Source organism: Phyllobates terribilis, unplaced genomic scaffold, assembly GCF_046119375.1.
Source record: "Phyllobates terribilis strain yellow unplaced genomic scaffold, ASM4611937v1 Scaffold_12__6_contigs__length_324123572, whole genome shotgun sequence".
Classification (NCBI taxonomy): Eukaryota; Metazoa; Chordata; class Amphibia; order Anura; family Dendrobatidae; genus Phyllobates; species Phyllobates terribilis.
In genome coordinates, this window is record NW_027362772.1 from 205,498,782 (window position 1) to 205,510,879 (window position 12,098).

At 44.4% G+C, this 12,098-nt stretch overlaps 1 protein-coding gene and 1 long non-coding RNA gene across 4 annotated transcripts in view; one reads left to right on the top strand and one right to left on the bottom strand.

The window, feature by feature from the left end:
• The window catches only part of LOC141172419 (NXPE family member 1-like), a 358,423-nt gene that overhangs the window by 118,254 nt on the left and 228,071 nt on the right, over positions 1-12,098 (top strand). The gene's annotated exons all lie outside the window — the stretch shown is intronic.
• LOC141172420 (uncharacterized) overlaps positions 8,491-12,098 on the bottom strand; it is a 104,543-nt gene continuing 100,935 nt past the window's right edge. Inside the window, exon 3 of the long non-coding RNA XR_012252470.1 lies at positions 8,491-8,745. This is a non-coding gene — a long non-coding RNA (uncharacterized lncRNA). The remainder of the gene's footprint in view (positions 8,746-12,098) is intronic.

The window sequence follows — 12,098 nt, forward strand, 5'->3', positions numbered from 1 at the left end:
CTGGCCTGATATTGATGTGAATGGTCCCTGTTCCTCCAGCTCTTTCTCCTTTGCCACTACCTCATCCATCATTTATCACCTGAAGCTTTGTTTTAACGGGAGTCATAGAACTTGGATAGTAGCAGGAAAACATCCAGCAATCCTCGGAGGAGGTAGGATATGCGCCAAAACGCTGACCACCTCAGGCCTAGCTGCTACTACATACATGCGCTTGCATTCCAACAAAACAAAGCAGATGCTCTCTTCTATCATCCTCATCATGCTCCTCACCTTGGCACTCTCAACTCCCCTGATGGAGAAGCCAGGGCCCACCGGAGGAGTCTGGTTGTCTGGTGGGCTCGGCCAATGCTGCCCTAAAGCAGGCCAGGCTAAGAAAAGTGTGGGAAAGGTTACCGGGACAAATAGGGATGGCTGGGAACCGAGTATGGACACCCGGCCGCCCCCTGGAGGCTGGGGAGCAAGCGGCGACATCCAGACACCGGGCGGCTGGGGACTGAGTATGGATACCAGGCCGCCGACGCAGCCATGGCGTGGTGGCCAGATTCCACCTCCACATGCCTAAAAGGCCCAATTTAAAGTGCAAGCAAGCAAGCAGTATGGTATTGCAGCCTGGGGGTGAGTGGGTGGCAGGCTGCATACTTGCGCTTGCATTGCAAGGAATGGGAGAGGTACAATTGAACACTGCCCTGGGACAAGGACTTGAATGGGGATAGTTGCAAGTCTGCAACGACAGGTGCAGGGTGGGAGGCATCTTTGCATGTACCATGAACAGGGGTTTGGCATGCACACCCTACAGCGGAATAGGCTCTCCTTCCCACTAAATGCTCTGGGGAGGGCACAGGTAATGTTTTGGTATACGCGCTTAATCTTATGTATAAGGCACACAAGCACAAATAGGGATGGCTGGGGACTGAGTATGGATACCTCGCTGCCGAAGCAGCCATGAGGTAGTGGCCAGCTTCGGCCTCCTCCAAACTAAAAGGCCCCATTTCAAGTGCCAGCTAGCAGTATGGCATTGCAGTCTGGTGGTGGGTGGGTGGCAGGCTGCACACTTACACTTGCATTAAAAGAAAACAAAGCAGATGCTAACTTCTGTCATCATCATCATGCTCCTCACCTTGGCACTCTCAACTCCCCTGATGGAGAAACCAGGGCCCACCAGAGGAATCTGGTTCTCTGGTGGGCTCGTCCAATGCTGCCTAAAGCAGGCCGGGCTAAGAAAAGTGTGTGGGGGGATGTTCCAAGGAGAAATAGGGGCGGCTGGGGACCGTTTACAGACACCCGGCTGCCCTCAGGCGGCTGGGAACCGTGTGTGGACACCCGGCCGCGGGGCGGCTGGGGACCGAGCATGGACACCCGGCCGCCGGGCGGCTGGGGACCGAGCATGGACACCCGGCCGCCGGGCGGCTGGGGACTGAGTATGGATTCCAGGCCGCCAACGCAGCCATGACGTGGATTCCAGATTCCGCCTCCACATGCCTAAAAGGCCCAATTTCAAGTGCAAGCAAGCAAGCAGTATAGTATTGCAGCCTGGGGGTGGGTGGGTGGCAGGCTGCATACTTGCGCTTGTATTGCAAGGAATGGGAGAGGTACAATTGAACACTGCCCTGGGACTAGAACTTGTACGGGGATAGTTGCAAGTCTGCATCTTCTGATGCGGCAAGGATCACTTATGATGGGCACACTTTTAGACAGTGACCTGGATGTCAGAGATGCTTCCAGGGGTCTTCCCCATGCTGTTCCCATGTCTTTTCAGCACTTTATGTATGTGTCACACAGCACATGGCCAGATAAGGTTGTAAAATGTTAAAATGACATTTCCCGGTTAATGCATTTGTCACAGTTGAAAGCAATACAAAAGTGCAAAAACGCATAAAAAATGTTACTTGTGAACATAGCCCAAGGTGTGGAGGAGTATTTTTGTTTTTGGTTATTTATTTTACCTTATACACAAGTCTTTACCCTGGAAAAGAAATTCCTTAACATATTTCACAGGAAAAAAGTTTCAGTTTCGTTTTTGAACGTTTTATTGTGAGCCCGTAAAAGTGGCTTAATACCTCTGACCACGTTGTTGACAGCAGTGACCTGGGGGTTAGAAATGCTTCCTGGGGCGATCCCCATCCTGTCCCCATGTCATTTGAGCACTGTCACTATCGTTTTGGGCACTTGTTAGGCTTTTAAAAGACTGCCGGGGGTGCCACCGCAAAAATGCTCGGGTCTCCCATAGACTAACATTGGGCTCGTTGCTCGGGTCGAGCACCCGAGTATCACGGCGAGCTCAGCCCGAGCTTCGAGCACCCGAGCATTTTAGTGCTCGATCAACACTAGTAATAAACAATTTTTGGTTACGCTAACACTACGTCCTCTTCTGCGCTGTTGCATCCCAAGTCCCAGTTTACACATCGTAGCAGTGGAATTGCTCATTTTTGGTCAGGTCGGTCTTTAAAGATGCACTCCAATCTATAATTTTTTTGTAAATTTGTGTACATGTACATGTGCATGTAATGTAGTGTGAGTGTATTAATATACTCACCTACCGCTGCACTCTCCGGTGTCCAACCCTTTCTGCTTCACTTCTGAGTGACATCACCAGAATTGTGACTAGCCAGATCGCTCTATACTTTGTGTGTGAGTCTGAAGTCTCTTTTACAATGTAAGTCTATGGAGCCTCGTTTTGAGAGTCATTCTGATGCTCTATATGCTTACAGTAAAAGCCACTTCTGGCTTACACAGAACACAGTGTGACTGGAGCGTTTGCAGATGGGTGACATCACTCAGAAGAGGAGAAGAACAGCGCTGGATCCCAGAGAGAGCAGTGGTAGGTGAGTAAATTAATACACTCACACTTCATTACATGCATAAATACACACCCAGGGGCATAGCTACCGCAGTTGCAGTGGTCTCCACAGTGACTGAGCCAGATGAGTGTGCTTTCCGCCAATGCCAGCAAATATTTCAGCTGGATGTGTGCCCTCTGACACAAATTCAGCTGAAGTGTATTGCAGCGCAGAGGAGGACAATTCAGAATGGATGTGTTGTTCCAGTAGTTTTGAGGCGTAAGGGAGAAGTGATATGGGGCGGTAGCTAGTCAGAGAGGATGGGTCAAGGGAGGGCTTTTTGAGGATGGGTGTGATCGAGGCATGTTTGAAGCATGAGGGGAAAACACCAGTTGTTAGTGACAGGTTGAAAAGGTGGGTTAGGGTTGGGATGAAGATGGTGGTGAGGTTAGGGATGAGGTGGGATGGGATTGGGTCAAGTTCGCAGGTGGTTAGGTTTGATTTAGAGCATAAAGAAGAGAGTTGATCGTCCGTAATGGTGGAGAAGTTGGTTTTGGAGGAGGATGGTTGAGTAGGTGTGAGGAGGGGCTGTGGGGACTTTAGGCAAAAGCTTTGTCTGATGTTATCAATCTTCTGCTTGAAGAATGAGGCAAAGTATTTGGCTGAGATGAGAGGAGAGGGAGAAGGTCCTGGGGGACGGAGGAGAGATTTGAAAGTTTTGAATAGCTGTTTATGGTTGTGTGTCAGGGAGGATATGAGAGATGAGAAGTATGTTTGTTTTGTTTTGCTATATGTGGTAAGTATGGGGCAGTTTTATCCTCTATAAGCTGATGTTATGGGAACAGCTTTAATGTAAATGTATATGCGGTGTATGCTGTGTGTGGGGAGGAGGAAACTTTATAGATCGCAGGGACATCATATGTGTTGAGGAGTAGCCTTTCTGTAAATGCTATGTATGGCATGAGAGCTGCACTATTGGTAAATCTTATGGGGTAAAGGTCTCATTCACACAGAGATGGTTACTTACATGATCAATGCCTGCACTGTCACTCCCTGGGAGTTGTAGTCCCTCACCACATACTGCAGTGATATTATGATGCATTGATGGTTTAGACCTGTGCCTGTGTTTAGACCAAGATCCTATCCCAATATGTAGTAAGTGTAATAATAATAATATTAGTAAATACCTCCAATTAAAAATGTTGTATAGATTTCCTGTTGTGATGGGCGAGCGTGCTTGTCACTACTCGTAACTCACCCGAGCATCACAGTGCTCGGGCTGCTCTTTACTCGGTGAGCATTTTTTGAAGGTTCGGCGGGAGCTCGAATCCATGCCCTGCATGTTTAGCGCATATTAGGCCACCAATTAACATGCAGGGATTGCCTGAAAGTCACTGTAATACCGTAGTCATGTTGGTTGTCGCATTACAGTCAGAGGCGTAGCTAGGGTTTTGGTTCAGGTGGGGGCAAAACTTGTGTGAACAGTGGGGAATAGGAAGGGAAAAGTCAGCTCACCACGTTACTGCAAAACCTGATTTCCTGTGAGTTGATCACCCAGAGCCGTACTAGTCTGGAACGAGAATGAATGGAAGCAAAAAGAGAAGGGAAATCCTCCAGCGAAAAAGTGTATTAAAAAATAGAGTTTATTATTGGTCCAAATAAGGATGAATTAAAACATGATAGACACCAGTAGAAATCCAAGAAGAAACACAGACTGACACGTTTCAGCGATAAGCCTTAATCATGGTATGTGTATAGAACTTAGAAGGCTCTCTTATAAATGATAATGCAGAGGCAAACTTGTAAGTGGGCCCCTAACCAGGTAATCCCTAATAGAGGATGTAGGAGAACCTCAGGAGATGACCGCGCTGTTACTGAAGATAATCTCTATACGAAGACCAACACTGATATTACTGCCATATGGTGACCATATAGTGGTAGATACTAGTGATGAGAGAATGTGCTCCCCACTGCTCGGTACTCGTCCGAGCATCATGGTGCTCGATAAGCTCGGCGAGTATTTCCGGGTTGCCTGGGCGGGAACTCAGGTCCCCGCCCTGCATGTTTGGCGCTCTTTAGAGAGCCAATAAACATGCAGGGATTGCTTGCCACGCACTCTTAATGCCGTAGCCATGTTGGTTGTGGGCATTACAGTAATTGGCTGGCCGCACAGCGTCATCAGATCTATATAAGAACCACAGGCAAAAGTAGAAAGAAAATCAGCACTCACCCAGTCTTCTTAAAATGTTCCTTTATTTGTGTGTGCGGAGCACATCAGCGTGCAGCATCGGACTGAGACCCCGAAGGTTGTGCAGGGGAGAGGAAAAAAGAGGACAACGGCCGTTTCGCTGCCTTCCGGCGCTTCAATGGGTCCAAAGTAAGTGACCAGATCTATATAAGCCCTGGCGCCGCTATACTCGTCACAGTCTACCCCGGAATCAGGCAGAGTAGGGAGAGGTGCTGCTGAGTCAGGGAGAGATTTGCTTGTTTATAGTTAGTATAGGTATTTTGTGCAGTATTGGACATTGATGTCAGCTTATCTTTTGCATCCCATCTCCAATCTAATGGTCAGACTGAATGCACAAACCAAATCTTAGAGCAATATCTCAGATGCTACATTTGTCATCTCTAGGATGACTGAGTCGATTTGCTTCCTATGACAGAATTTTCATACAACAATTATCAAAATGCTTCAACCAAACAAACACCATTCTACGCAAATTCTGGGTACCAACCAATTATCCTTCCTAATTTTCCAAGAGAGACGCCTATCCATGCTGTCATCAACAGAATACAATCCCTGCAACAGAATCTGGAAATATTAAAAAACACTTTAAGAATTGCCCAGGAGAAATAAAAGGAAGCAGCAGATACGTCTCATAGACCTTCTTCAGGCTTCCAAGTGGGTGATGAAGTATGGCTTTCCACCAAAAATTTGAAACTCCATATACCCTCACCAAAACTGGGTCAAAAATGCATTGGTCCTTTTAAAATACACTGTCTGTAGAATTATTAGGCAAGTTGTATTTTAGAGGATTATTTTTATTATTGATCAACAACTTTGTTCTCAATCAACCCAAAAGACTCATAAATATCCAAGCTTAATATTTTTGGAAGTTGGAGTGGGCTTTTTTTCAATTTGGCTATCTTAGGAGGATATCTGTTTGTGCAGGTAACTATTACTGTGCAGAATTATTAGGCAACTTAATAAAAACCAAATATAATCCCATCTCACTTGTTTATTTTCACCAGGTAAACCAATATCAGTGCACAAAATTTAGAAATAAACATTTCTGACATGCAAAAACAAAACCAAAAAAAATTAGTGATCAATATAGCCACCTTTCTTTACGATTACACTCAACAGCCTTCCATCCATAGATTCTGTCAGTTGCATGATCTGGTTTCAATCAACATTGCGTGCAGCAGCCACCACAGCCTCCCAGACACTGTTCCGAGAGGTGTACTGTTTTCCCTCCCTGTAGATCTCACATTTTATGATGGACCACAGGTTCTCTATGGGGTTCAGATCAGGTGAACAAGGGGGCCATGTCATTATTTTTTCTTCTTTTAGACCTTTACTGGCCAGCCACACTGTGGAGTAGTTGGATGCATGTGATGGAGCATTGTCCTGCATGAAAATCATGTTTTTATTGAACGATACCGACTTCTTCCTGTACCACTGCTTGAAGAAGTTGTCTTCCAGAAACTGGCAGTAGGTCTGGGAGTTGAGCTTCACTCCATCCTCAACCCGAAAAGGTCCCACAAGTTCATCTTTGATGATACCAGCCCATACCAGTGCCCCACCTCCACCTTGCTGGCGTCTGAGTCGGAGTGGAGCTCTCTGCCCTTTACTGATCCAGCCTCTGGCCCATCCATCTGGCCCATCAAGAGTCACTCTCATTTCATCAGTCCATAAAACCTTTGAAAAATCAGTCTTAAGATATTTCTTGGCCCATTCTTGACGTTTTATCTTATGTTTCTTGTTCAAAAGTGGTCGTTTTTCAGCCTTCCTTACCTTGGCCATGTCCCTGAGTATCGCACACCTTGTGCTTTTTGATACTCCAGTAACGTTGCACCTCTGAAATATGGCAAAACTGGTGACGAATGGCATCTTGGCAGCTTCACGCTTGATTTTCCTCAATTCATGGGCAGTTATTTTGCGCCTTTTTTGGACAACACGCTTATTGTGACCCTGTTGTCTATTTGCCGTGAAACGCTTGATTGTTCGGTGATCACGCTTCAAAAGTTTGGAAAGTTTGGAAATTTCAAGACTGCTGCATCCCTCTGCAAGACATCTCACAATTTTGGACTTTTCAGAGCCCGTCAAATCTCTCTTCTGACCCATTTTGCCAAAGGAAAGGAAGTTGCCTAATAATTAAGCACACCTTATATAGGGTGTTGATGTCATTAGTCAACACCCCTCCTCAATACAGAGATGCACATCACCAGATTTACTTAATTGGTAGTTGGCTCTCAAGCCTATACAGTTTGGAGTAGGACAACATGTATAAAAAGTATCATGTCATCAAAATACTCATTTGCCTAATAATTCTGCACGCAGTGTAATTGGACAAGTTAGCTCAGTAGCTTTTCAACTTCAACTTCCCAGAGCAATGAAGATACATCCAGTGTTCCATGTCTCCTTACTAAAAAAAGCCATGTGTTCCAAATCCTTTTCCAGGGTGTTGTCTACCTCCTCCTGATCCGTTGAAAATGTCCTCAATTCCAGAATATTCAGAAACAAGTTGCAGTACTTAATAAAGTGCCAAGGGTACGGCCCTGAAGATAACTCCTGAGAACCTGTAGAAATTATCAATGTTCCTCAACTGCTTAAAGTGTTTCACCAAAAATACTCACACAAACCAAGCCAAGTATTGTCATAGCAGTAATTTCCCTTTGCATTCCTGGTCGAGTAACATCACTAAATGGAAGCAAAGGGAAAAGGGCATTTGGAGACATTACTCAAAGAGGAATGCAAAGAGAAATTAATGCTATTAGACACACAAAGTTTTGTTATTCTTACTCCGGTGATCCTGTCATTAACTCAAACTGAGGTTTTAAGTAAGGGATTGAACTTTGTCCCAAGTCAAAGCTTTGATTTGTTTAACGCCATAAAAGATGTCAATAAATTTACCAGACTACTGACAGTGAAAAGACACTTTTTTTCTGATATGGACGCCAGAGTCACCAATTAAATCCAACGCAAGCACCAAATTAATTAACTTCTTTATCATTTCTTGAATTGAACGCTGTAACCATGCTGCAAAATTTACAGAATGAAAATGTCTCTGTTTTTCAAATTACAGACAATGATATCACTGTCACCCCGAAAAATCTCAGCTATTATGCTATTCAATCTTGAGTTCCGTTTCTTGATACTTTTCAAACCTTAGTTGAACGGGATTTAAGATTACCTCACGAACAAATGCCACTAAAATGCAAGTGGCTTATAAAAATTTGAACAGTGACCAATTTAGAGCAATACAAGAACTCCAACACAATCCAGACTTAACCATATGTCAATTTGATAAGGGGGGCAGTGTAGTGGTTCTTTATACTGTGGAGGTTTCACCAATTTAAGATACACTAGGTAACTGCTCTCCTCCAAATTAAAGATGTCCGAGTGCATGCAAAGAAGCTGATCACCCAAATTTGCTTATCTGGTCAAAAAACTTCACTCAGAGACTGAACCACGCAAAATGGAATACTTTATTACGTAGACATGGGGTTATATAGTATTCTACACCTAGGTGGGATTAGTAAAATTCAATGCTCTTTCTGATAACTTGGCACACTGCAATTTGCTCTTCCATGTATCTCTTGGCCTCAATAACGCCTTAGGAATTCTGATGGGAGGGGTGAAGTCGTCTCTCAGCGCCATCTTTGCCAACTCGACTTGAATCTCTCTGTTATTAGCAATGCACATGCATACGTCATTCCCAGGAAATCATTTAGTTGTTCATGCCTACAATAAGAACAGAAACTGTTAGTTATATATTCATTAACTATTAACATAATCTATGTGCATATACATATTTGCATACATACACATAGATTATTCCATCATCTCTATATTAATTCACACTGATTAGGTAATCTATTAAAATAAACTAATTGATTTTCTATAATATATATATTTTACCTTGACAGATTCCCCTAAAGTCAATTATTTGCTTTTAATATCCATATGCTAAAAATCAGAGGGGGAGAAGGAATGGACCCTATGTTAAGACTATTCTGGAACCCTATGATGTGGCGGGCGCCCCGGCCCTTTTAGACGGACCCACCGACATTTCCTAAATCTAACTCAAACGGAGACCTACAGGAAAGGGATGGAGACCCTAAAAGATCTAGTGACTGGGTAATCGAGGGCCACCCCTAACACAGAAATATGGATATTAACTTTACAAACCCATTTACTTCCGGTAATCTCTTTGGTGCAACACCTTTGTTCTAAGGGGAACTGTTTGTTCATAGGCCTCTTCATTAGATTCTTCGGAAAAGACGCTGACAGGTGCTGCTGCATCTACAGTTTTGGCAATTAACCTCTTGACACAGGGAATCACACAGATTAGCAATACACTAATAAGAATTATCACACTTAGTAAAATAATTCCCCCTTGGATTAACCAACTCTTCCATTTTCGCATCCAAGAACAATATTTATCCCAGGGATCAGTCACACCTGAATTCCTTTCCAGTTCTTCACTTAAATTTGTCAATTTTTTGGGAGCCTTAGTAACTTTCCCTGTGGGGCCGGTATTGTCTGGGATATAAGTACAACAATGCTCACCTATCATTTTGCATACCCCTCCTTTTTCTGCAAGTAACATATCCAGAGCTATTCTGTTTTGGAAGGGCATGGTAGATGTGGGTGCTAGTTGGTCAGCTATCCCTTGTAAGGCATCTTTGGTGTAATTGACAAATCTTTGTTGGTTATAATATATGTAATTTATCCAATCTACGTTCTTGTTAACGGTTAGTATGGGTATTATGGACTCAAATCCCACCTTCACTTGGTCTCGGGCCTTGAATTTGTCTGGCACCCCCCTAGGCACTCCGAGAACATCAATATATATATGTGGGTCAAGACTGCCTTTGGGGTTAACTTCTCTCTTGGCCCTGTATGTACCTGCAAACGCAGCCTTTATTTCTTCTTTGGATTCCTGGGACTCAGATATACAGTGCCTACAAGTAGTATTCAACCCCCTGCAGATTTAGCTGGTTTGATAAGATGCAAATAAGTTAGAGCCTTCAAACTGCAAACGAGAGTAGGTTTTATGAACAGAAGCATAAATCTTACAAACCAAAAAGTTATGTTGCTCAGTTGAATTTTATTAAATTTTAAACATAAAAGTGTGGGTCAATTATTATACAACCCCTATGTTTAATATTTTGTGGAATAACCCTTGTTTGCAATTACAGCTAATAATCGTCTTTTATAAGACCTGATCAGGCCGGCACAGGTCTGTGGAGTTATCTTGGCCCACTCCTCCATGCAGATCTTCTCCAAGTTATCTAGGTTCTTTGGGTGTCTCATGTGGACTTTATTCTTCAGCTCCTTCCACAAGTTTTCAATTGGGTTAAGGTCAGGAGACTGACTAGGCCACTCCAACACCTTGACTTTTTCCCTCTTGAACGAGGCCTTGGTTTTCTTTGCTTTGTGCTTTGGGTCGTTGTCTTGTTGGAAGATGAAATTACGACCCATCTTAAGATCCTTGATGGAGGAGCGGAGGTTCTTGGCCAAAATCTCCAGGTAGGCCGTGCTATCCATCTTCCCATGGATGCGGACCAGATGGCCAGGCCCCTTGGCTGAGAAACAGCCCCACAGCATGATGCTGCCACCACCATGCTTGACTGTAGGGATGGTATTCTTGGGGTTGTATGCAGTGCCATCCAGTCTCCAAACGTCACGTGTGTGGTTGGCACCAAAGTTCTCGATCTTGGTCTCAACAGACCATAGAACCTTGAACCAGTCTGTCTCAGAGTCCTCCAAGTGATCATGAGCAAACTGTAGACGAGCCTTGACATGACGTTTTGAAAGTAAAGGTACCTTACGGGCTCGTCTGGAACGGAGACCATTGCGGTGGAGTACGTTACTTATGGTATTGACTGAAACCAATGTCCCCACTGCCATGAGATCTTCCCGGAGCTCCTTCCTTGTTGTCCTTGGGTTAGCCTTGACTCTTTGGACAAGCCTGGCCTCAGCACGGGAGGACACTTTCAAAGGCTGTCCAGGCCGTGGAAGGCTAACAGTAGTTCCATAAGCCTTCCACTTACGGATGATGCTCCCAACAGTGGAGACAGGTAGGCCTAACTCCTTGGAAAGGGCTTTGTACCCCTTGCCAGCCTTGTGACCCTCCACGATCTTGTCTCTGATGGCCTTGGAATGCTCCTTTGTCTTTCCCATGTTGACCATGTCTGAGTGCTGTTCACAAGTTTGGGGAGGGTCTTAAATAGTCAGAAAAGGCTGGCAAAACAGATCTTTAATCCACACATGTGAAGCTCATTATTCTTGGTGCCTGAACTACTTCTTAATACTTTAGGGGGACCAAACAGAATTCTTGTGGTTTGAGGGGTTGAATAATAAATTACACTCTGAATTAACTTTTAACGTTTAAAAAAAAAAAAATAAAAAATTTGCTGCAGTGCATTTCCCACTTCCAGGCTGATCTACAGTACAAATGTCACAATGCCAAGTTAATTCCGCATGTGTCAACCAGCTAAATCTGCAGGGGGTTGAATACTACTTGTAGGCACTGTAAGGTAAACAGACATTATTGCTTTAGTTAAGGCACATTCCCCAGTTCATTTGCCCTCCAGTCTAGTCCTAATCTTCATGTCACCACAAATCCAGTAAACGTCACTCAGAGATTGTTTCTGGTCCTGGGCCTCTGTACCCTCTATAGTACTGTAATTCCCACAGTAACCTTGTGTGAAATTCCCTAAGAAATTCCCAATCCCCCGGGTATTTTGGAAACAAGTGTTATTTCCTGGGAAGATGATTATTCCCTGTCTGGAGCTTGCTATTCCGGTGGTAATTAAATATTTCGTTCTCCAAGGGATGCAGACACTGGAATTTGAAGTCCGGTTGGTATACATATCCAAGAAACACTTTTGCACCTCCTCTGGGAAAATTAGAGGGACTGTACTAGTGTTGAGCGAGCATGCTCGACACTGCTCGGTACTCACCCGAGCATCTCACTACTCGGGATGTTCGGCGTGCACCGAATATTTCCGGGTTACTCGGGTGGGAGCTTGGGTCTCCGCCCTGCATGTTTGGCGCTCTTTACAGAGCCAATGAACATGCAGGGATTG